Genomic DNA, 24,320 nt, shown 5'->3' on the forward strand with positions numbered 1-24,320 from the left:
CTGTCCCAGGGAGGGGTCCTGAACAACAACAGTAAGATGCTGGGGTGGTCCCTGAGGAAACAGGCTCAAGAAGGATACATGACAACCTTGAACTCCATCACAGTTTCATCTGGTCCTCCTAAGAAATGTATAGAGAAACAGAAAATATTGCTTATATTTACATTTCCTTTCAACCTTTAGGTTTGAGGTATAAATGCCTTTTGCCCAGGGGGAAAAAAAACAAAAACCCAGCCACATTGAAGGGGTCACATGTCCTAACTGAGTCAGCTCAGCCACACTGACCACAGACCTTAGCAGCTAGGCTTTTCCCAGCCCCTCCTGATAGCTCTGAAGATGTGGAAAAGAGAAGAATTAGGGGAGAAAAAACAACTGAGCCAAGACAGAGGAATCCATTATGAACTCATTCTCTCCTCATTCTGATCCCAGCCAAATTTTAAAATGCTCTTAAATTAGTCTGTTCTTAATTTGACAAGAATATATGCATTTCACAAGGCATGCAGTAGGTTCTTAAATACACAGAATGAAATCAGTACCCCCACTGCATACAGATGGTCCATGTTTGGAGAGATGGAGAACTAAGAAGACACAGTGAGGGGCGCCTGGGTGGCTCAGTCGTTAAGCATCTGCCTTCAGCCCAGGTCATGATCCTGGAGTCCCAGGATTGAGCCCCGTGTCAGGCGCCCTGCACAGCAGGAGGCCTGCTTCTCCCTGTCCCTGCTTGTGTTCCCTCTCTTGCCATCTCTTTCTCTGTCAAATGAATAAAATCTTAAAAAAAAAAAGACCTAGTGAAAGGAAGAGATTTGTCCAAAGACTTAACATGTTCCAATGTGTTTCTGAGCAAAATCATCCTCTTTAAGTTTCCACACCCTCAAAGGAGTATTATTAATACCTAATTATAGTAAGTTGAATAGTGCTCTCTAAAACATACGTTCACCTAGGACCCCAGAATGTGACCTTACTTGGAATAAGGGTTTTTGCAGATATAATTAAGGTAAGAATCTCAAGATGAGCTCATCCTGGATTACAATGGGCCCTAAAGGGGCGCCTGGGTGGCTCAGTCGATTGAGCATCTGACTGCATTTTGGCTCAGGTCATAATTTCAGGGTCCTGGGATGAAGTCCAGGGTCAGGCTCCATGCTCAGCGGGGAGTCTGCCTAGGGGTTCTCTTCCTCTCCCTCTGCCCTTTCCCTTGCTCACACACTCTTTCTCTCAAATCTTTAAAAAAAAAAAAATAGAATAGGCCCTAAATCCAGTAACACTTGTCCTTAAGAGACAGAAAAGGGAAGACACACCCAGAGAAAGCCATGTGAAGATGGAGCCAGAGATTGGTGTTACACTGTCACAAACCAAAGGAAGTCACCAAAAGCTGGAAAAGGAAAAGGAAGTTCTTCCCTAGAGCTCCTTAGAGGAAGCATAGTCCTGCTTGATTTCAAACTTCTGGCCTCTAGAATTATGAGAGAACAAATTTCTGTGGCTTGATGCCACTAAGTCTGTGGCAATTTGTTTTAGTGGTCCTAGGAAACTAATATAATACCTTACAGGGTCAATGTGAACATCAAATAGGATCATGCATGTGAAAGCCCATGGTGAACTATTTAAAGGGATGTAAGTGGTAGCTGTCACTGAGTCAGAATTTGGAGGAGTAACTTATCTTCTGTGAGGAAAAAATTCTAGACCTGCCCCTGAAGACACATACCCAGCAGCTCTCTCCAGACAGGACTTTTAGAATGTTGGGATCCGCCTCCTTTCCTTGCCGGCTCCAGACCTATTCCCTCCACTAATACGGTGTGCCTTTGAGGAGGATTCAAGTGTCAGCTGGTGCACAAAGAAGGCACCCATCTGCTCTCGGACACTGACCACGTGGCAAGCATTACACTCCGGGGTCACCATCTGCACTAACAACTCACATCCAAGTACGGTTCAATGTCAAACTTACTCTAATCCTGAATGAGCCAGGAACAAGGGCAGGTGACTCTGGGGCCAGAGTTTCCACAAACAGTGCATCTGGGTCAGAGTATTTCAGAGCAGATCAACTCCAGGCTGAAGAAGGGCGGGCCCAAGGCAGGGCCCTCAACTGTCAACCTCAGATCCAAGAAACCTCATCTAGGACAATTCCCAGGTATAACGTGATCCGGGATGTCTTGGGTGGTTATTATTTTCCTTTATACCAAAATCCACAGTCCTTGAGGGAATGGGGAGTACATATACATTACTTGAAGTACGTAAACAGTGTAAAAGGGCAGAAAGAACATCTTAGATGGATGAAGAAACACAGAGAAGGAAAAAGTGCTCAAAGAACCCCAAAGGAAAATGAGTGGAAGAAAACAGGGGGATGGTCATCTCTGATGAATTTAATGGTAACTTTCAACTGCACAGTATGCTTGAATAGAAGCTGGTACCGTTCCCATTTACAAATCAGAACAAAGAACAGGAGGCAGGCTGGCAATTCTGTGTTCAGAGAAGAGACATCTACTTATCAGGAATTACCAGAGTAGACTCAGTAGCCTTCAAAGGTTTCTCTCAATTCTGAAATTCACCTTTCTCAAATGTAAAGTTTTCAATCACTCCCTCCTACATAAGGTCAAGGTTCTTGGCATATAGCACTGAAGGCTCTCACAATCAGGCCTACTTTAGCAACTAAACCAGGGAAAGAAGAGTATATAGGAGTATCAGAGATAATATGGAAAGGAGGCAGGCAGAGGCTAATCATGAAAGGCTAAAGAGATTTAGCTTTATTCTCTAGATGACTGGAAACTACTAAAGTTACAAAGGGAGTGGCATAACCAGATTTGCACTTTAGAAAGATTACGGCAACAGCCATGTGGAGAATGGACTGGAGAGACTGCAAGGAAGACCAGTGGAGGAGAATGGATTGGAAAGACTGCAAGGAAGACCAGTGGAGAATGGATTGGAGAGACTGCAAGGAAGACCAGGGACTAAATATAGTCCAGACAAAGGTGAAAAGGGTTGAACCAAGGCAGGGAGAGTGGGGATAAGGAGACAGACTCAGCAAGGCTTACTACCTGAATGTGGGGAACAGGACAAAGCAAAGAACCTAGGATTAGTCTCATTTTCTGCCTTGGACAACTGAGTACATTCAACAAGATAGAAAACACAGATAGGACAGAAAAGAATTTGAGGCAAAAAGATGGTTTTTGGTTAACCTGAGTTAGGGTGCTGTGGGACATCTATATGGATATGTCAGGGAAGATGTCAGAAAGGGTCAGGTGGAAGATCTGAGCCTAAAATACAGAATACAAACCTCAGATGAAATAGGATTAGTGGCTACAGACCAGGAAGGGTAGATGGAGTAAGAGGAGGCAAAGGGCAGACTCTTTGAGGAGACTGTTATTTTAAGGGACATATGTAGGAGAAGGTCTAGTAATGGACAGAGAAGCAGAACAGAACTCATGGCTACAGAGCTTTAAGGAAGACATATCCCAAGAGTTGAAATATCCCATAGAGAGAGAGTATATTCCAGTGAATCATAACTATTTACGTAATAATTTTCTCTTCTGAAAGCCTCAAAGGGGCCAGGGACCCTACATTTTCATTTTTACATCCTCAATACTTTACACAATGGCAGGTGCATAGGAGGTACTCAAAAAGTATTAGATGAATTAAGTAACTAACTAGATTTATGGTCATGAAAATAGCAGTAATTGTGTGTCGGCCCTAAAAACTTTAAGTTGACTGACTTTTTGAATCCTTACAAAAACAATAGTGTAGGTACTACCATCATCCCTACTTTATTTTTAAATTTCAGAGCAAATAAGACCAAACAGAAAGTTCAGATTTTTTTGGCTACTATTCTGTGTTTTAGTCAAATGATAAGAATATTTCTAAGTAGTACAACTGAATTTATACAGCAATTTTTTTCCTCAAGATGCAAGACAGATTAAAAAAAAAAAATCAAATGTTAGGTCAGGTGAGAAGAGGTATCACCTAATTGTTCTCCTGCCCCTTGTTAATTCTTGAGCTTTCTGGTCAATCCCTATTCCATCATTAAACCACATTATAAAATAATTTTCTGTGCACAAATTAAAGTGACACCTTCAGTTTCATCCTGAATCTTCAACTCAAAAATATTAGCTTTAGCAGACTTTGCAGTGTTGTAATTTGAAGCTATCAGTACAAACCATAAAATTTCTTTAAGAAAACATGAGGGGTGGTAAGGTCCTTAACAGTCGTAACAATGACGGTTTTGGTGTTTGGGATTTGCAAAGATAACAAAAGCAAAAAAACAAGTGGGACTACAACACATTAAAAGCTTTCACACAGCCAAAGAATACCATCAACAAAATGAAAAGGCAATCTACAGAATACATGTATCAAATCCTTATGTTGTACGGCTTAAATTAATATAATGTCAGACATCAATTAAATCTCGATAAAACTGGGAGTAAAATGCATGTACAGACGGATAATGTACAATATCCAAAATCACTTAGATGGAACTTTTAAATCTTCCTGGTTGCATTTTATTTAGCAAGGAAATGGTATCTAATGCTTCATAAAATGTTAACAGTAATACTAATAACACTTGAAGCCCTGACTTGGGATTAAGTGGGGAAAACTATCCTTTTCATGCTTTACCACTCAGACCCTCTTTGCACACTATGCTATTCTAAGACCAAATGATGCTCTGATAAAAGAGTATAAGATTAAAATAGTAAAAGATTTGCCCTCTGTCACACTTTTCCTAGAACAGAGAAAATGGTTCAATGTTAAGGTATCAAAGGACTTCTCTGCATGGGGAAGGTAAGTGAGAACATCAGCTGCAATATCAGCAAGTTTGAGAGCAGGCAAAAGCAAAGTGAGTACTCAAAGCACCAAGAAAACAAATCATTGTGTTGAGCAGGAGCTAGTAAACTGGGAAGAAATTTAAGGTTAAGTCAATTAATGGTAATTAGATGAAGATAATCAAGGATGAATGTAACCCAAGTACAATGATTATTGCAAAGAGTTTCAAGGATTAGGGATACAGCCTTAGTTTAAGGACAGAACCAAGACTTTAATAACCACGTCTTTAATTCAACAAATACTGATCAACAATTATGTATCACTTATTGTCCAAGACCATAGGGATCCAAATTCAAATCAGACATTTTCCCTGCCTGCCTGGCGCTTACCATCTGGCAGGGTGATGATACACACTCAACTAGGACTCACTGTGGTTGTCTGAATAAGGTGCTATGGGAACACAGAGGAAGGAGCATGGAGTAGCCCTCACAGAGAGATGGCATTTGATCCAGATCTTAAATTTTATCAGGGAGAAGAGAAGGAAGAACAGGGCACTAGTATGAGTTCAGCATAAGTAAAGGCAGGAAGACATTACAGTACACCAGCAGGGCCAGAATGTAGGATCTTTGAGGGCAACAAAGCTAAGACGATAGCCCAGGCAAAAGCATGAGAGTCTTAAACTCCATACTAGGACATTTGGACTCATTATCGGTGGTCCCTGACCACCGAGAGTTTGCATTTTTTAATTTGTGTAACACCTAAAATTTATCCTTAGAAACATTTAGTATATTCATAATGTGTGCAAACATACCACTATCCAGTTCCAGAAAACTTTCAAAACTTTCAAACTTTCAGCACTCCTAAAGGAAACCCTATATACATTAAGCAAGCACTCCTCATTTTCCCCTTCCTCCAGCCCCTGGCATCACTAATCTGCTTTCTGTCCCTATAATTTGCCTATTCTGGTTATTTCATATACATGGAATCATAAGATATATGGCCTCTTGTGTCCAGCTTCTTTCATTTAGCACAATGTTTTCAAGGTTCATCTACACTGTAGCATCTATTAGTACTTAATTCTTTTCTGCAGCTGAATAATATTCCATGGCATGAGTATACCATATATTGTTTATCTATTCATCAGCAAATGGACATTTAGATTGTTTATACCTTTTGGCTATTATGAGTAGTACCACTAGGAACATTGGTGTACCAATTTGTTTGAACACCTGTTTTCAATTCTTTGGGGTATGTACCTAGAAGTAGAATTCCTGGGTCATATGATAATTCAGTGTCCCAGTTATTGTAGAAGTACCAAACCCACTGATGGTTTTCAAGACAAGGAATGGCATGTTGGGATCAATGTTTTAGCCAATGATAGCCAGTGGCTGGAGAAGGACAGAAGAGACTGGTAAGAGAGTGAAGTCCAAGAGGCCATCCAGGAGGCTACTGCCCCAGTCAAGAGTAAAAAGTTTTAATCCACACCAGGGGAAGTGACCACGAGAATGAAGAGAAGAGGGTAGATTTCTGAGGCAGATTGAGCAAGAAATTGATGAACAACTAAACATGGGAAAGGATGGAAGAAATTTTATTCACAGCTCTGTTAGAGTTCGCTCATCCCCAGTGCTTAACAGGGACCCTGCTCCATAAGTAATCAAAGAAAAATGTCATGTCTGGCTGAATAATGATGCATGACATTGTTCATAAGAGAACTGACAGATCACGACTGTACATGAGGGGTTAATGAGGACTTCTTACTCTGAGAAACAGGATGGATAGTGATGCATTTTGTTGAAACAAGCAACACTGAAATGGTTTAGACAGGTGTTCATGGAAATATGAAGGTAAGGATGTCCAGCAGACAGCTAGAAATTCAGAACAAAGTCCCAGGGTAAAAAAAAAAAAAAAAAATGGGACAAAAGACCGTATTTTGAAACAGACTATTGGTAGCCTTATTAGGCTCATTGGGATCGCTCATTTAGATATCTAACTTCATAAATTAACTCAAAATACAATGGCATAAGTATCTTCCTAGGAAGAACTGGGGAAAATAAGTAAAAACAGTGGTGTGGGTTGTGGCTTAATCTACATTATGCCCAGAGCTAGGACCCTAGCAGCCCCAGGCACATCTCATGTTGGCAGATCATGCAATCGTCAAGCATCTACTTTCCTAAGACTGTCTGCACTGGAAAGGAGGTGCTTCTACAAGGAAGTTCACATAAAAGGAAGACAATACAACCAGGGTATGAGGAGGACAGCATGGCATCTATTTTGGGCAAATATCATTAGCCCAGTCCCAAGGACTCAGATCTGAAACCTACCTGAGAAAAGGGCCTCCTTTGAATCAAGGAAGCAATGTGTGTGAGATAAGTTGTGATAAATGGTGTCATTGGCTCTAATTCTTTATCCTTCCCTAATTCCACATTCTTCTGCCATGTAACTTTACAGTGCCTCCCACTGAGAGATATTCTGCCCCATCCTTAACTCTGGGCTCAGCCATTTAGCATGGATTGGTCAATGGGATATGAGCAAGTATGTTGCCAGCAGAAGCTTGCAAAGCTTTCTCTTTCATGACATCATGCCAGGGCTAACCTACTGGAGGATGAAAGACTTATGGAACAGAGCAGAATCATCCAATTGCTCCAGCTGAGGTCAGCCTAGATCAGCCAATAGCCAGCCAAGACACTGAATGAGCCCCCCCCAGATCAACAGAACCACCTAACCCCAGATGCACAAGTAAATGCTTAGTGTTGTAGGCCACTGAGGTTTTGTAGTTGCTTGATACACAGTATTCCTGCAGTAAAGATCAACTGAAACAGGATTCTTTGCCACAGTTCTTTGTTGACTCAACACTGTGGAAACTTCAGGGAACACAGAGCCCCTGTGTGGGATCCAGCTTCGAGACAGTCCCATTTTCCCAGGCATCAGGGAGGATTTAAGGAACATTAACAAAGTCTTCAAGTAATTTCCTTGTACAATAGACCTGGCATATACCCCCAGAAAAAATTGTTCCTAGGACCCCCATATGGTTTCAGAAGGATTCAAAGTACTGTTTTTCAACTTAAAAGTGGCAATTCATTAATATGAATGACATCAATTTAATAGATCTTAATGAGTACTTTTGGGGGGGGGGGGGAAGAATGGAATGAAAAATACCAGAATCCATGACAAATAATAAGGCTAAATATTTTCTGAAACTTTTTTCAGGGGAAATGAGGGGAGGAGAAGATCACAATACAAAAGTATTTCACACTTTGAGTCAAAAAAAAAAAAAAGAAAGAAAGAAAAAACCCAAACTTGAAAGCCACAAGCTGAGAGAAGGCAGCTGAATAGCATTCTACAGCCCACCAAACTGGGCATCCAAGCCCAACCCAGGAGAAATGAGACAGGTAAGAGAAGGAATCAGTGAGCCAGAGTAATTAATAGCAGCTTTCGCTCGCATTTTAGAATTTTAAAAACACTTTTGTCTACTGTACCTCATTTGAGTCTCATAACAGCTCCGTTTCACAGATGAAGAAATCAAGGCTCAAAGAGGTCAAGCCCTTGGTGCTAAGGTAACAGAACACGTGACGCAGCATGGGCGAGAAGCCAGGTCTTTGGTCTCCACATTCTCACCATAACCTTCACCAGCTTCAAAGCATCTTTGAGATCGCTCTCAACCTGCTGCCACACTCAGAGATTGCACCCCGTTTCCAAAATCTAAAATAAACCCCCTCTTGTTAGAGTCCCTAGTAGGGTTTCCTTTTAGTTTGCTTGGGGCGAGCAGGCTATGCACCGGGGCGGGAGCCGGGATCCAACTGCGCCGCCAGGTGGCCGGGCTCGCCCCGGGCGGCCCTGCGGTCTGCGCGGCGGTGGGGCTCCGGCTGCGGCCGCCGCTCCACCTACGCTCGCCCCGCAGGGCTCGACCGTCAGCCCGCCCGCCGCTGCCGCCTCCACCACGGAGCCCAGGCGCCGCCCCCGCCGCCCGCCTCCGCTCCCCGGGCACGCTCCGCCGTCCGCCAGCCCGCCGCAGCCACCACCGAGTCCCGGGAGCCCCAGGCGCCGCCCGCGTCCTCCGCCGCTGCGGGTCCTGGCCCGAACCTGGGCCAGCGGCTGCGCTGCACCCCGCCAGCACCGCCCGCGAGAAATCCCTAATAGTGTCTTTGTTTTTCATCGAGCTGGCCAAATTTTATTTGTGCGATGACTTAATAGCTGTTGCATCCACTAGCCTGCATCATCCTCATTCCATAAAGAAAGAGGACTTGTCCGGGTTCACCACAGTATCCCCAGCACCTGATGCAGCGCTTGGCACATAGGAGGCACTTGATGGAACAGCTAATTAATAAATATGAATCACACTACCTCGGAAGAGAAAACTACAGCCAACTCTCCCATTCTCCATTAGAACCCTAAGTCAGTTGTATCCTTATTTTCCTGAAAAAGACAAATTTCCAACCATGCAAGCTCATAACAAGGTGAACAGTGATCAGAAGGGGGTTACTCAACCCTTTAGCTGTCTCTTTGCTGGAGAAAACAATAAACTGAACCTGAATCCAGGTGCTCAGAAAATCTGCCCAGATGCTGGACCTCTTTTTCCACAGAACTAAGCCCTGATCCTCCACCTGGTTTTGCCTTTCCAAATTATTTACAAATCAGCTGGTACCCAACAAACCTGCTGAACTCTGATGAACTACATCTCAAAAATCCCAACCTACTTTAACTCAGCACTCTAACAAACAAGCAGCCAGTCATCTCCTCCCCGTTCAGCCAAGGTCTGCGGAGACTTACCTCACCGGAGGCTTGAGAGCACCTCAGTTCCTCCACCTCGCCTTCCCATTTATATCCTCTTCATTTCGACCAGCCAATGTGGTGGATGCCAGCCTGCCCCATCTTACTCCGCCAGCTGCTGCTGGTGTTGGCGCTCTATGGCTCTCAGCTGAGCCTCTCTCTGGGCCTTGCTCTCAAAGAAAATTTCTCAAGATCACCCCCTTCCCTGTAACAGGTTGCATTCAGGCAATGATGGGCGGGTCCAAAGCCCCGTGGTGGAACAATTTTGAAGGGTCATCCCAGCTCCAGATCTCCTTTTATGATGGGCTGAGGCCTTTGTGCATCATTGCAGTCCAGATCCACTCTCTGCCTAATCCTCCACCCTTCCATCCCCCCTACACACACATATTCCTTGATCCCAATAAACTTCTTACATGTACATCTCTCATTCAGAATCTATTTCCCAGAGAACCCAAACCAAGGTTGTTGGGTTTGGGGTTTGGTTTTTAGTATCTAAACAATGCATATGAAAAAGTGAGAACATTTATACCTCACAGGTCAATAATGTTCCCATCACAAGCGACCTCCCACTTACAACTGGTGGTAAAGCAAATGTCTTTATGGAGTGCTGTTTTGGGAACTCAGACACATGTTTTGATCAAAACAATACTACCAAGGATCTTTAAGAAGATTCCTTTCACAGCACCTGCCTGTTGGTAGCCATACATTCTTTGGTATAATATTGTTATCTGCATCTCATACTAAATTCCAAGCTCCACAACCATCACATGGGAGCATGTTAGAAATGCAGAATCTCACCCCCCCACACACACCCCTACTAAAAGAGGATCTGCAGTTTAACAGATCTCCAGGTGATTTTTATTCACATTAAAGTTTGAGAGCCACTGGTCTAAGCTTCAAAGCTTCAGTATCATATTTTAACTTTATGGAAATACTTGGGATCACCACTCACTCATATACCACATCTATTAATCACAAGTCCAACTGAAGCTATCTCTAAAATGCCCATCATATCCACACCTTTGGAACTATTTCAATCAGGCCCTCTTATCTCTTGAGGACAACACTTGGAGTAGCAAGAGTTTAGATGACTAGATGAATGGATGACTTTATTGGAGTATCTGAATGCCTTTGATTCTAAAGTATATTATTCTTTGCAAATCAGATTTAATACAGCTTTAAGTCAAGCTTTTCAATTTCTTATGTCAGAAATCCTCAAGTAACTTCATAGCTGCATCATTTAATTGACTTTGTCCTCATGTGCCATTAATAATTTCTTGATTCACTGATGTCTTCAATCTTCTAAAACTACCACACGGAGAGAAGGAATTAACAGGATTGTGCTAGAATCAGAAACTTGATTTCTGAAAAGAACAATACAGCCAAATTTAAAAGAACAAAGGGAAATTAGGAAACTTGAAGAAAGCTCAGTGATTTATTTCTCTTAGCCAATTGTCTTGTCAAATGAATATTTCCAATGATCCTCTTAGTCCTAAAGTGCAGGTAGTCCCCAACTAACGTGAGTTTTTCTCAGAAAAGTGGCATATAAATGGTGGTTAAGATTCTGGACCTGATCACAAATGTCAATTAATTCACTGAAAGCCAAAAAAAAAAAAAAATCGGAAATATCAGAGTAATAGCCTGAGAGAACCCAACAAGCACATGCAACAGCATCACTATGGACAATGAGTTCAGTGCTCAACCTTGAATAGAAGGATACAGCGACTCCCAACTGCTGTGGAATCAGCCTTGGTACACTGACCCACTGCCTCAAACACCAGTCCCTTATCTAAACAACCTCTCCTCAAACACCTGCCCTTCTACTGTCATATCTTCTACCCTGTCAGTATTCTAGAAAACCACAAATCACCTTCCAAAAAGCCAGGACAAGTGGTTTTACTTGTTACAATTACCTAACTTAAGTAGGTTAATCATCAGACCCATATTTCACATAAACCTTACCAGTAAATTTTTTCTGTAAAGTTAAAATTGAAATACTCCTGGGGCACCTGGGTGGCTCAGTCAGTTAAGCATCTGACTCTTGGTTTCAGTTCAGCTCATGATCTCAGGGTCATGAGATCGAGCCCCTAGTCAGGCTCAGCGCTGAGTCTGTTTAAGATTCTTTTTCCCTCTTCCCCTATCCCTCCCACCATGTGCACACATACTCTGTAAAAATAAGTAAGTAAGTAAATAAATAAATAAATAAATAAATAAAATATTTTTTAAAAATTGAAACACTCTTTCAGGGACATTTTGACAAAAGGAAAAATTTTGAAGGCAGAAAGAGAAATAGGTAGGCACCCATTCCATTATGATTCATATAAAATATTAAATTAAAACCAGAGAAGGCAGAAACAAAAAAAGAAACTGAACAAATGCAATGAATAGAAATCAGCTACAAACATGGTGGATATTAATCCAACAGTATCAGCAATCATTTTAAATGTCTAATACATCACTTAAAGGACAAATTGTCAGAGTGGATAAAAACACAAGACCCAACCCTATGCTGTGTATAAGAAATCCTTTCTTTCCTTCTTTCTTTTCTTCTGTCTTTCCATCTTTCTTTCATTTCTTTCCTTTCTACCTTTTGACCTCTTTCACCTTTTTAAAATATAATGGCTTAGAAATGATATCTAATTTATATTGTCCTGTTTTTACAGCTGTCCTTGCATTACTCTATACCATTAATTGAGCTGGGCTGACACTCAAGCAGAACTCTTGGCTTCAGCCTGACTGGGCACATAGTGCACAAGCCGGGGCAGGTCAGTAAGCATCTCTGGGCATCTCTAAAAGGGAGACCACTGAGCTCCCAGCTGGGTCAGATTACTCTCGTGGTCACATCAGGAGCTCAAGTTGCAGGGTCACTTTTTGTGGCTCCCTACCTCTGAAATTTAAAACTCCCCTGTTTCTTTCAGCATCACTTCTGAATGTATCTGGTCACAATTTGTTGAAAGAAGTTAAATTCATGCTATTAAATAGATACCTCTTCTAAAGTACTCTATATCTCAGACAAATTCATGGCATCACCATAGTCTGGCGTATCTTAAGTTTCCTGAGTTCACACATACAGAAGCACTGGTAAGCTTATGAGGTCACTAGGAAAGGTAAGGGAACATCTTGATCCCATGGCAAGACACAGTGCTGTGCTTAGATTGTAGGAACACAGGTAAAAGCTAGACACTTGGGAAATGATTACCAATCTGAAACATAGAATAGTCATTTCACATCTTCCTTCCCTTTCACAAATGAGGAGCCGCTCAGTTAAGCGTCCAACTCTTGGTTTCAGCTGAGGTCACAATCTCAGGGTTGTGGGATCAAGCCCCGTGACAGGCTCTGTGCTCAGCATGGACTCTGCTTGAGATTCTCTCTCTTCCTCTCCCTCTGCCCCTCCCCCAGCTCGTGTTCTCCCTCTCTTAATAAATAAATCTTAAAAAAAAAAGGTGACACCTTAAATCCTTAAACTTGGGGGGAAAATCTCCCTCTTTGGAAAGAAATTCCCTCCATGCTTTTGACTAGGATACAGTTTGCAAAAGGCTCTTGTTAAATATAAGATAAAATTCATTACAACCCACAAACACATTCTCAACAATTAGGTTAACCAGATTACTCCCACTAAGCAGAATTAAAAAAAACAGGACCAGATTTAATTGGTGTAAATTAGTGGTTCTTAACTGGGGACAATTTTGCACCCCCCACCCAGGGACATTTGGCAATGTTTGGAGATAACTTTTGGTTGTCACATCTAGCATCCAGTTGGGTAGAGGCCAGAGATGCTGCTAAACATCTACAGTGCACAGGACAGCCCCCACAGCAAAGAATTACTCTGCTCAAAATGTCAGTAATACCAAGGTTGAAAAACTAATAGAAGTGAACAAGAAGAGAAAAGGCCTAGGTGCAGCATGAAATTTAGGAAGAATTAAAGGACAGGAAGAAATACGGAAAAAGGAAAATCAAAAGTGCCAAAGGCATACTTTATCAAGAACAGCCCCGGGGCACCTGGGTGGCTTAGTCAGTTAAGCATCTGCCTTTGGCTCAGGTCATGATCCCAGGGTCCTGGGATCAAGTCCCGCGTCGGGCTGCCTGCTCTGCAGGGAGTCTGCTTCTCCCTCTGCCCCTCCTCCCACTCGTTCTCTCAATCTCTCTCTCTCATAATAAATAAATAAATAATCGTTAAAAAAAAGAACAGCCCCAGATAGAGCAGCAAGAACAGAGCCCTGGAAATGCCACAAAGGCAGGGCCCATTGCAACGACAAGGTATAACACACAGAAAGAGAAACTCAAAGGGAGGAAGTAGCATTAAGAATTAATGATGAACATGGAACAATGAGTTAGGGACCATGTCGCGTGCATTGCAGAATGTTTAACAGCATTTCCGGCCTCAAACCCTGTAATACCTCCTGCCCACTTGTGTCAACCAAAAATATCTCCTGATGTTGCCAAATGTCCCCCATGAAACAAAATCATTTTTGGTTGAAAACCATTCTTCTAGAGGGATCTTTTTTAATTAAAAAATATATATATTTCCCCTCATTATTTCTTTCATCTTAGTCCTTTCTTCTAGGTTCAATTTCCTTCTTTTCTAAAATAGGCTTTTCAGTCATTCTTTAACTAGGTGTGCATTGATTATACTTTCCCAATCTTATTCCAAAAATGTTCTTATACTGACCTTCCTCTCCAATAATCATTTAGCTGGATTCAGAATTCTGAATTAGCTGAATGGACTATTTCCTTTAGCACTTTTAAGATACCAATCCTCTGGCCTTTATCATTATTATTGGAAAGTCTATCCTCAGTTTGTTTCTCATTTGCAAGAAATCTGTTTTTTCCCCCTCAGTATTCTAATATTTTTATCTTGGTGTTTTGTTGACTCACCATAATATGTCTATAATATGTTTAGTTTTACTTATTCTGCTTGGTACTCATTGTGTTTCTGGAACCTAAATATTTGTGTCTCTCATCAATTCTGGGAAATTCTCATTGTCTTTTTTTAATATTCTATGTCTCTCCATTCTTTCTAGTCTCTTAATCTAGAACAGGATTTCTATTAATTGTATGTTGGACTTTCTCATTCTGTCTTCTATATTTCAACTTTCTCCTTCTTGTTTTTCTACCTCCTATCTCTCTATTTTGCTTTTGGGGTAATTCCTACAGCTCTATCTTCCAGGCCTAATTCTCTCTTCAACTGTGTCTAATCTGCAGTTGAAATGGTCATAGAAAATATACTTCCTATATGCCAGGCTCTACACTGACCAAACAAATACATGATTAAGACACTAATTCTCAACTCAAGAACTTTATATCTAAAAGGCCAGCCGCACATGAAAAGAAAACTATTTCACAATCTAACAAGAGCAGAATTCAAGATGTCAACAGCAATTGCCAGTGGAAAGAGAAAAAAATGATTAAATATGCTGAGGAGAAAAGGAAAAGAATACACAGAGAAGGTCAACTCTTAGGTAGGTTTGAAGAAAAAAATTTCTAGGAAAAGAGTGTAAGGAAGGGTATCCATGCAGATGGCACAGCATGTGCAAAATCATGAATCTTTGAGGATCAGTAAAGAATTACAGGTAACCACGGTTGGATGCATCTGAAGAAAGTAGTGATAGATGTTAGGGGGTCAGATAAGCTAGTTAAGGAAGGCCCTCAAGTACCATATATGAAGTGTTTAGACTTTATTCTGTTGGCAATAGGGGAAATAACAGAGGTTTTCACAGGTGATAGGAGAGGGCAGTAATAGAGGAAGGGAGGAAGAGAGCAAGAGAGAAAGACAGAGAGATGAATTTGGAAAAGTGACCCCTGTGGACACGGAAGAATTAAGACGTAGGGAAGCTGGTTATGAGAAGACTACACTAGTCCAGGCAGAGATGAATGAGTCTGAGCTGAGATAGTGTTCGTAGGGTTGATGATAATGCTCTTAATTAGAGATATTTCTAAGGTAAACATAATGCACGTGTGACCCAGCTGGCTGCGGCGGCTGACGGCCAGCAGAGAGTTGAGCATGAGGACACTGACTTTTTGGCTTCGGAGTCCGGACAGACTGTGACACCATTAAAGAGAGTAGGAAATTCAACTCTGAGAGCTACCAGAAGAAAGTTCCTTGTGCAGCACATAGTTTTAAGATGTCTGGGATATATCCAGACTGAGAGTTCTGGAAGGCAGGTATAAATCCATCTTTAAAGCTTGGCAGGGAAATCAGACAGGGCAATAGCACTTTTAGAATCATCAGCATGCAGCTGGGCACTGAACACAACGGGAGAAAGTGACCGAGAATCAGCTGGTGGCAGAGAGTGACCAAAAATGTGAGTCATGTGCGGGTAGTGAAGCAAGTTGCGAAGCTTGATCATCAAAAACTGGGTCTCAAACGTACACAGAATATCTGAGACAGAGCCAGTTTCCAGACTTTCCTCCTGTGGTTCTCTCAAATTTATCTTCTTTTAATTGATGAAATAATTCAGTAACATCTTTTGTACTCAATATATTTTTATGACTATATTTTAATGTTACATTTTTATAACAGCATATTTTAATACTTTATTATTTGTATTTTAATAGTATGTTAATGAAATAATTCAATAACAAAATATGTATGTGATCACCTAATGTGAAATCTTCTATCTTAGCACTTATTACACTGAATTAAAATACTTGATTTACTTGTATGTCTCCTCCTCTAGACTCTGAGCTCCTTAGGGGTGATGCCTTACTCAGCTTTCTATTCCAAGGACTTATCACAGTACATGGCACAGAGTGGGAACTTAATATGTATTAGAGGGATGGATGGCTGGAAAGGATGAATGGATAGAGCCAGCCGGACAATGGAGACTGTTTTTGCAACTTAACCTGCACAATTGATTTACTGATTAAAATATTCTCCACCATGAGGAAGGAGTGCCATGTCCAGGGCCACCATGCAGAGTTTCACAGGTTGTTCATTGTGCAAGGTGGCAAGTAGGGTTAAGTAAAGTCAAATCAAGAGAACCTATTGTACAAGTTAGTCATGCAGTGGCATAGGGCAGTGGCAAGAGTAAAAACAGCTCAATAAAATAACAATCCCAGAAGCTCTCGGCCTTCTCTGTCTTTTTAATTGCTTCTAGAATTGTAGAGTGGTGGGGTTTATAAAGTGGAAACATTATTTTTAAATATGCTTGGAGAAATTCTTAAACATAAGAAAATCCCAACAATCAATAAATAAGTGTAGAGAGATTTTGTGACTAAAGCTTGTCAGCTCCTCCCATTAGACCTGCAGTGTGTGCAGAAGAAAGATGGCTTAGAAATGTGAAGGGATGTCTGGCAAAATCTGGAATCCTTAGGAAATTCTGGAGTAGTGGAACTGACTTATCTCACCCCAGAGGTTTCTTCAAACTAGCAAGAGAAGCAAAAACTAAAATATAAACAAATAATGACATTAACCTTACTTTAAAAAAAGAAAAAACAGGAAGGAAGAAGAAAGTAAACTAGATGCTTTCACACAGAAAATGGACATATTAAAATCAATAAATTGCTGTAAGAAACCAAATAAATATAATAAATAGCCTATACATAATCATAATTGAGACTTACAGAGGCTATGCCAGCATGTTCAATTTTCTATAATAAAATACATGCTTGTTTAATATATCTTTAAATGTTGAGGTTAACTTTGTAAGTATACAAATAAAAATAATAATAAACAGTTGCTTGGAAAAAATCCAGTATTTTTTTGCTAACGGAAAGTTCCCAGGAATGAAGAAAACTATGTGCTTTTAATTTGTTTTTCAAGATCTGCAAGTTAAAAATAGAAACCTCCTCTAGAAATTGGATTGCTTCTGAGTATGGTGCTCTATGGAAAGAAAAAAAGTCAACTCACAGAGAAACGTGATAAAATGTTAACCTGGCAGCTGCCATTTCACACTCCTCTTTGCCAAGAAATGCCAGAACCCTGCAGCTACCCTGGCCAAAGGCAGCACTTCATTTCTTAACTTCAGATTTTATTAAACTTTTAAAGCAAGCAGAGTCGATTTTCATTCATGATAACATCAAAACCCAGGAAATTTCAAAGTTCAACAACCCAGATCGTGATTTTTCTACTCTCAAGTTGATCCTCAATCAGGACAATTAGATAGTTCATTTTTGCCATGGCAGAGCTAACGGTATGCAAATGTCCCTCAAGGCTCAATGGTGGGTAATACCATCTAGCCACTTAACCAAAGACACTTTGGAGGGGTTTCCCAGGGTATGTAGATGAACCTCAGAAACCAGAATCTCAGGAGAGGGCAGCCTGCAGAATACAGACTGCTGAAGCTTGCTTTGTGCCATGGACACAGCATCCCTGGAGGAGTCCAGGAACCTTCATTTTTAACAAGTTCAATGGTGATCCTTCACATTTAGTACTGCTTGAGATTGCTTTTGATGATCTGGAACTTCTGCAACATGAGCACCTCACCTCTAGGTGGCAGCATCTGTGAATTGTTCAGTGTCACTGGGAATGGTAAGTGTCAACTTCAAAAGATTTATTTCCAGAAGAGGAATTACACATTGGATTTGTCCAACTAAGCCATTACTCCTAAGTGCTATATCTATAGAAGAAAAATGTGGCAGGATAGATTTTTTTTCGTAATTTAGAGTTCCAACTTAGACTTCAGAAATAAAAACAATTAACTGGTTATCCCTGCATAAAGCTTTCTGTAACTCATTTAAAGTGAAATATAAGTGATAAATTTTAAGGCAATATGTTGTGAGCATATTTCTTGCCCTGACTGTTTCAGTCATGACTCCCAAAGATCACATAGATCAGCGGTTGGCAAACATTTTTTGCAAAGGGCCAGATCGTAAATATTTTAGGTTTTGCAGGCCATACAATCTCTGTCACAATTACTCAATTCTGCCATTGTCACAGGAAAGCAGCCAGAGACAATACCTAAATGAATGAGTGTGGTTATGTCCCAATAAAACTTTATATATGAACAATGAAATTTGAATTTCGTATAACTTTCACGTCTCAAAATATTATCATTCTTTTAATTTTTTTCCGACTGTATGGTCTGAATGTTTGTCCCCCCCACCCCCAAATTCATACATTGAGATCCTAATACCTGAAGTGATGGTGTTAGGAGATGGGGCCTTTGAGAGATGTTTAGGTCATGACAGTGGAACCATCGAGAATGAGATTAGCATTCTCATAAAAGAGACCCCCCAGAAGTTCCTTGCCCCTTCCACCATATGAGGATACTGTAAGAAATCTGAGACCTGACAAAGGGCCCTCACCTGACCATGCTGGCACCCTGATCTCAAACCTCTAGCCTCCACAACTGTGAGAAATGAATTTCTGTTCTTTATAAACCACCTGGTCTGGGCATTGTTATAGCAGCTATGACTAAGACGAAATTAGACGTAATGAATGAATGATGACACCAATCATTTTTTAAAAAGCAAAAACCATTCCCAGTTCTTGAGCTGCACAAAAACAGGTGGGCGGCTCAGATTTGGCCCATTGGCAGCAGTCGGCAGACCCCTGACATAGATCCGTTTGGTGGAGCAACATGAATTGGTGGTAACTAAGGGACTCAAAAATGACTTACTGATAACTTTTCTGAATACAAGAGTTTAGCCCAAGAAAGATGCCTTGTCCCTAAACAGAGGATTAAAGAAATTAAACAAACAAAAATTCATATGACAAAACTGGGAATTCTGATTCAGAGTTGATTTCCTGATGACTTTTTACCAAACAGAACTAACACTTAGATCAAATATTTCTAAACACATCTAACTTTCTTTCAAGGTCCAGCCAAGCCATGAAAGGCCAGTGAACACAGGGGAATTATTGGGGTCCACAGCATCATACAAGCAGAAACGCAAATGCAATTTGTTCAGCAGGTAAAGGCATGAAGGAACCCTTAAATACACTGAGTCCTGAATCTCCAACAGGGAGCCAACACCATTACCTGTCGTGTCTTGACTGAGGGTTTCCTGGCTGCTGCTGCTATAAGAAGGCACTGGAGTGATGGACAGTGACGCTGGGCAAGACAAAGGTGCAGCCGGCTCAGTCTTGCGGCTGAGGGATCGGTGGTACACAGGGATGCCCGCATCTTTGGAGACGAAGAGAGGCAGATCTGATGGGAGGGTGGGTCTGCCTTGTGCGTATGGGTTTTTCCAGTGGGTGAGCCCGATTGCAACAGGCCCGGAAACATCATAACCTGGCAAGACAAACACAGTAGGTTAGAAGCGGCAAGCAAAGCCCCTTACCATATCCATTTTCGTATTTCTCAAAAGTCTCAGCTATGAGTCAAATCGAACACCACCTGAGATAAGGGTGCATGTTACTAATACACAGGCAGGCATCAACACACTTCATGGATCGTGTTCACCATTCAACATACATTTAGTAAGCAACTGTACGAAGAGACTGTTACTATTTCAGCTCCATAGATGAGGAAACTGGATCTCAACTTGCTCTGGGTCAAGCAGCCGGTAAGTGCCGAAGGCAGAATTTAAGCCCAGATCTGTCTGACTCCAAAATCTGTGTTCTTTCCCCTAAACCATAACTAACTACAGTACAAAGTGAAGTGAAAGAGATAGTTTAAAGTAGGACAGAAATGCCCCCCCACCCCCACCCCACCCAGGATCTCAGAGGAGAAAGCTCTTCCGGGTGGAGGAACAAGGTCATGGAGAAGGTGGTATGAACTTGGCCCTTACAAGCAACCTAGAGGCCAGAGGAAACAGAGGGACAGATCTGTTCTGCAGATATGTTTTATTTGACCCATGCTTTTCTTAATTTGAAGTAAAATTAAAATTAAAATTAACAACAATAAAAACCTAGAGAGTTCTCAAGAGAATCCAGGTTTCTGGCTTCTCTTGAAAAATCTCTTGATCTTCTCCTCAAGATCAAGAGACATCGGACCACATTCCCACATGGCAAGTGTCAGCTGGAGCAACTCCAGCAGCTACTCTCTTCAGGTGGAGTGAGGGAATTCCAGTCTGCCACAGTCCCCACCACTCCTTAACACCCTACTCCCAGCCCGTTTCCCTCCTCTGTCTTATATTCCTAACTTCTCCAGGCCTTTATATTTGCAAACTAGATACAGGATTTAGGAATGTAAGTATATTCCGGGGGGGGGGGGGGGGGAACAAAAAGAATGGCAAGGTAAGTTGATACAAGACATTTGAGGTTAGTCTTAAATGTCAATGTAAGAAAACTAAATTTTTTGGCAAGCAAAACAATATTCCTGAAAGTCTGTGAAGTGAGGACTGGCAGAGTCAAATTAATGGCAGCTAAAGTAGCCAGAATCTGTCCCTTCTTGCTCTGATGGTTGTCTCTTCTGAGAGGTCTCCTCTGACACCCCCACCCTTTTTTAACCATTTGAGAAGGAAAGCCCACTACAGAGTGTTGGTGTGTGGGGACTGGAGGTGTTGGAAGAGAAAGTCCAAATTAGGGAGGGCAGGTTGAGGAATCAAGAAAGCCCAGAAGAGGTAACAAGGAAGGACACCTGTGTAGATTCTGCAGCCTGAATGATGGTGTCTGGGGCCGCCCACCCACACTGTGCTGGAAACCACTTGAACAGGGTACGTGTCAAACAATCCCTGCCTACACTTTAACAGCCAAGCATTTTATTCTCATTTTATTCTCATGCGTGGCTCCTTCATGAACTGAGCCTTCTTCAAGGTTCGAGGGTGTCTTAGTCATCTTTGAAACTCCCTCCCAATGTCTCTCTGTCCAGCTCTTTCCCTCCCTCCTCTTCTACCAGTACTCAGCACAAAGCTAGGCTCGGAGCTGGTACTCAGTGGATACCCACTGTTCACTGAGTTCCTAGATGCTGGTGGCAAGGAGAGGATACAAAAAGCTGTGAAGGAGAGGCTAGGGGAGTATTACTAAGGGACCACATTTAAGTGTTGGCAGCAGGAAAGGAAAAGAAGTCCAGAGAGATACGTGACATTGACTAAAGAAAGTAGCTTGGGGCCCCCAGGTAGCTCTGTCCCTCACTAGCCAGATGTCAGAGAACACTTGTGGCACCAGAATGGTAGATGTCCTCATCCTAACTGTGGCGATCAGGACTGGCCTTGCAAGGGCTGAGGAAGACGGAGTGTGTTTTTAGACATGAGGAGTTTGAGCCTTCATGGAAATATCTATGTGGAAATGTCTGGCAGGTAGCTGAGAGAAAAATGGAAGGATCAGAACTGGGATCAAAGCCATAAATCTAGTAGTTACCCACAAAGAAGTCACGGGTGAGGCCTAGGAACAAACAACCTACTTCATTGTCATAAAATAATAAATCCACTAAAAATTACAATACTGTCTAACACTTACTGCCATTGTGCTAAAGGACCTACCAGCACCACCTCGTTTAAACCTCACAATAATCCTGTCAGGCAGATACTACTCATATTCCCATTTGACAGATAAGGAAACTGAGGCCGACAGACATTATTACTTCCTCAAGGTCAATAGCTCCACAGAAGCAACAGTCAAGGTTTAAGCCTAGGCTCACTGAAGACAACGCAGGTGCTGAGAGAGCAGGTGGCAAGAGGGATTCTGGGCGCTTGAAATGGGGCCTATCCTCCCCCCTCACACACACAAATCACTCAGGTTATTTATTCCTTCCTGAACGACTTTATACAAATCCCAATGGACCAGAATGCTCGAGGAAAGGGAAATGGTGACAAACCTGAGAACGTGCCTACTGGATTGTTTGGACTCTTCTTGGTAAGTCGCCTTCCTAAAAGGTGAGTTCTACTACGTGGAATGTAGTGATGAAGGTGAGGGCTTTGGAGACTCTGAAGATAATCAATGAGCACACAAATTCTCAGTGTTTGGAACTGCAATGGTGCCAGAGCTGCCGAGGACTGAAATGAATGCTACAGACCCCAGGCCTGCCCTGATCATATTGGTCGGACTAAACCTCTGATGCAAATTTGTTTATTGTATGATCAACTCTCTCCCACAGCTCACTGGACCACAGCAATGAAATTCCAGAATTCTCCATTTAACTTGATGTTCCTTTATGGTTTTTTTTTTTAAACTTGAAAATGTATCACCTTCTATTTACACCAGAGAATCCTTTTACAAGAAGAATAAATATAGGACCATGTTTTCCCTTGCCTGTTGCTTCATTCAGAAAATTGCTTAAACCCCTCTTCTGTTTCCACATTCCCAAGCTCCTCTGGAGTCATTATACAGAATAGAGCACAGAGCAAAAGTATTATGTTTAAAAGTCCCAATGAAATCTGGATTCTCCACAATTTCAGATTTTACCGCGTCTTTTATAAAATGATAGCTGACTTATAGTATACAGTTAATTTTGAAAAGACGTCATCCACATAGCTAACAAGCCCTTTTTTTTAGTTTAGAAAATTACCACATCATTTACTCCAGAAATGGAGTTCATTAGCAAATATTTTAATCCATGCTATTGATACAAATTGACTATGATAATATCTGCATGATTCTAATGGAATATAAATGGACCAGCCTAAATTTGCAATGAGGTCAAAGTATTTTGAGAGGATAACCAACCATCCAGGGGAACAGCTGGTGTCCAAATGTCCAAGAGGCAAGTAACAGAAATGTCACAGCAGTAGCCAACCCATCCTCCCTTAACCACCATCCTGTTCTCTGTTGGGGAGTTGGGTAGGAGCAGGGGTCTCAGTTCCCTTGGAGTTCTATGTCAACATATCACCCAAAATCATGAAGAGAGGCATGTAAGGAACACTCAAAACTGTAAGATGTCTTGAGAAAAAATGCTCATTCATTAACTGTGACATGTTTATATCTCATACATAGGTAGAGTGGGAGTTTATGATCAGAAAATATGGACTATCCAAGAGTCTCACGGATAAATAGAAAGATTTCAGGAGTCTTTTTATTCTGTTCCTTAGTTGTTTTTGTTGTCATTGTTGTTTCTTAGTTGTTTTATTATTGTTGTTTTGTTTAGCAATTCTTCTTTTGGTAGGCATAGGTTCCTATAAGGCACTATTAACAGGAAGTCCACAAGTATGCTATTTTCTTAAATGGAATGGATGAGTAAATATTCCATAAGAGAAGGACTGAAGTACAGGAGACGAAAGAACAAAATGTGCTTTTAAGAAAGAACTGCTGGGTGATCCAGAGATCTGTCCTCCCTCTGGTACTTTGAGTCTAAGGCTGTTAATTATTTTCTGCTTTTACTATAAATATTGCCCAAGTGCTTTGAACTAGAAAGACTGTGGGCAGTGAGGGGTGCCTGGGTAGCTCAGTCAGTTAAGCATCTGCCTTTGGCTCAGGTCATGAGCCCAGGGTTCTGGGATCCAGCCCCGTGTGGGGCTCCTTGCTGGGCAGGGAGTTTGCTTCTCCCTCTCCCTGCTTCTCCCTCTCCCTCTGCCTGCCATTTCCCGTTTGTGCATGCGCTCTCTTGCTCTCTCTCTCTCTCTGTGTCAAATAAATAAAATCTTTAAAAAAAACAAAGACTGTGGGCAGTGGACATTGCCTGATGCCTGCACAGAATCCACCCCTCTCCATCCTCCCAACAGAGTCCTACTTTGGGAATTCAGCAGGCCCCCACTCAGCCAGGGCACTCAAGGCAAGCTGATATTATCCTCCCCTCTGCCCCCCCAACTCTGACGAGTCCAAAGAGACTCTCATCTCTCCTGCCAATGATTGGGTCAAGGGGGGGTCATGTGACCCAATCCTGCCCAGTGAGATAGGAGCAGTTCCTGAGGGCTTCAGGAGAAAGTTTCGGCTCCTCAAGTGAAAGCCTGAGGAAAGCACCAAAGCTCCTTTCCCTCCGATCATTGTATCTGGATGCAGCTCCTCCATGCGGCTGCCACACTAAGATAAATTCTCCCAGAAGGCAAAGGGG

The sequence above is a fragment of the Mirounga leonina genome, unplaced genomic scaffold (assembly GCF_011800145.1).
Source record: "Mirounga leonina isolate KUSES-001 unplaced genomic scaffold, KU_Mleo_1.0 Mir_418, whole genome shotgun sequence".
NCBI lineage: Eukaryota > Metazoa > Chordata > Mammalia > Carnivora > Phocidae > Mirounga > Mirounga leonina.